The sequence below is a fragment of the Phoenix dactylifera genome, unplaced genomic scaffold, assembly GCF_009389715.1.
Source record: "Phoenix dactylifera cultivar Barhee BC4 unplaced genomic scaffold, palm_55x_up_171113_PBpolish2nd_filt_p 001444F, whole genome shotgun sequence".
Classification (NCBI taxonomy): domain Eukaryota; kingdom Viridiplantae; phylum Streptophyta; class Magnoliopsida; order Arecales; family Arecaceae; genus Phoenix; species Phoenix dactylifera.
In genome coordinates, this window is record NW_024068763.1 from 1 (window position 1) to 1661 (window position 1661).

Genomic DNA, 1661 nt, shown 5'->3' on the forward strand with positions numbered 1-1661 from the left:
GGGCAATTTGTAGTAGTATGATCCGACATATCGCAGATACCACAACACTCGTTTCTAAGCTCTATAGTCTTGACTGGCTCAACCTTCCTAAGCTCAATTTCTTCTAACTTCCTAGTAAGGGCTGCCGTTTTAGCATGAAGATCATCCTCAGTTTTGAGGTTGTAAAGGCCTCCCTGTACAGAGCTAGTAGGCTTAGGCAAAGACTCGTTGTTTCTATCCCCGTTATCCCAAAGTTGGGCAGTCTCCGCAAGGGAATCCAAATACTCCCACGCTTCGTCAGGGTGTTTTTCTAAAAATCTACCATTGCACATGGTCTCTACAAACTATTTCAACTGTGGAGATAAACCTTTATAAAAGAAGCTAATGGTTCTCCAAGTTTCGAATCCGTGATGAGGGCATGAGAGAAGAAGGTCTTTAAATCTTTCCCAACATTCATAAAATGTTTCATTATCTTTTTGTTGGAAATTGCTGATATGTCTTTTCAAAAAGTTGGTCCTTTGTGTGGGGAAGAACTTCTTTAAAAATTCTCTCTGCATATCTTGCCAAGTTCTTATTGATCTAGGTCGCAAAGAGTTTAGCCATGTTTTGACCTTATCTTTTAGAGAGAAAGGAAACAATGTCAACTTGAGGACATCCTCGGTGACGTTTGGCACTCTAAATGTAATGCTCAATTCTTCAAAATCCTTTAAATGAAGATTGTTGCCCAAGAAGACAACCCAAGAGGGGGGGGTGAATTGGGTTTTAAGTAATAATTGCTAATTAAAACTTAATGAGTAACTAATTAATATTATTGCAGGCTGATTAATTAGATTACTAGTTGTAGTGAGTGGAGAGGATGGAAGAGACAATGAATCAATTACAAACACAAGAGGTTTTATAGTGGTTCGGAGCTAACCCTTGCTCCTACGTCCACTCCCCAAGCTTCACTTGGGAGTTCACTATAATCCCTAGGATTACAGCCGGTTGTTTTACAAGTTCACAACCCAACTTGTTGTTTTCACGAGATCACAACGAACTCGGTCGGTTTTCACAGGCTCACCGACTAGAACCACCCGATTGTTTTTCCGGGATCACAATCGAACCCTTACACCGTTGGTTTTAACTTTGGCTTACCAACAAACCTCAACAACCTTGATTCAATCCCCTGATTGAATCAAGTAACAAAAAAACAGTTTGTAAAGAGTACAAAAAAAGCTTCTTAAAAGGCAAATATGAACAATATAAATAATGTAGAGTTAGAGCCCTCAAACAGATTTTGGAAGAGGAAGAAGGGCCTTTTCGAACTCTGGGTCTCCTCTTTGAATGCACTAATGATCTGATGTCAGAGGAGAGCCTTGAATGCGAAGGAAACGTTTGTTGGATGGAGTTCAATGCGCTTTTTCCTTCTTTCTCTTGTATTTACTCTTAAGAGCCTTTGGTAGGTGGAAATTCCTTTTTTTTCTGAATGGAATAGCTCTTTTGATGTTTACAACTGTTTACTCTGGCTATTTAAGCAGTCCACTTTGAAAACTAGCCGTTAGACACCTTTTTGTGGCCGTTCTGCACACTCTGCAACTCCTGACAGTGTATCCGTTAGGGTCGGAGTCGACTCGCTCGATCTGGAGTCGACTCGGCTGTTGCTGGAGTTGACTCACACTTTACTGGAGACGACTCGCCCACTG

At 40.9% G+C, this 1661-nt stretch overlaps 1 non-coding gene across 1 annotated transcript; it reads left to right on the forward strand.

The window, feature by feature from the left end:
* Nucleotides 1-381: 381 nt before the first annotated feature.
* Nucleotides 382-490, forward strand: LOC120108626. The gene has a single exon (XR_005509902.1). It is a non-coding gene; the product is annotated as a small nucleolar RNA R71 (small nucleolar RNA).
* The last annotated feature ends 1171 nt before the right edge of the window (nt 491-1661 follow it).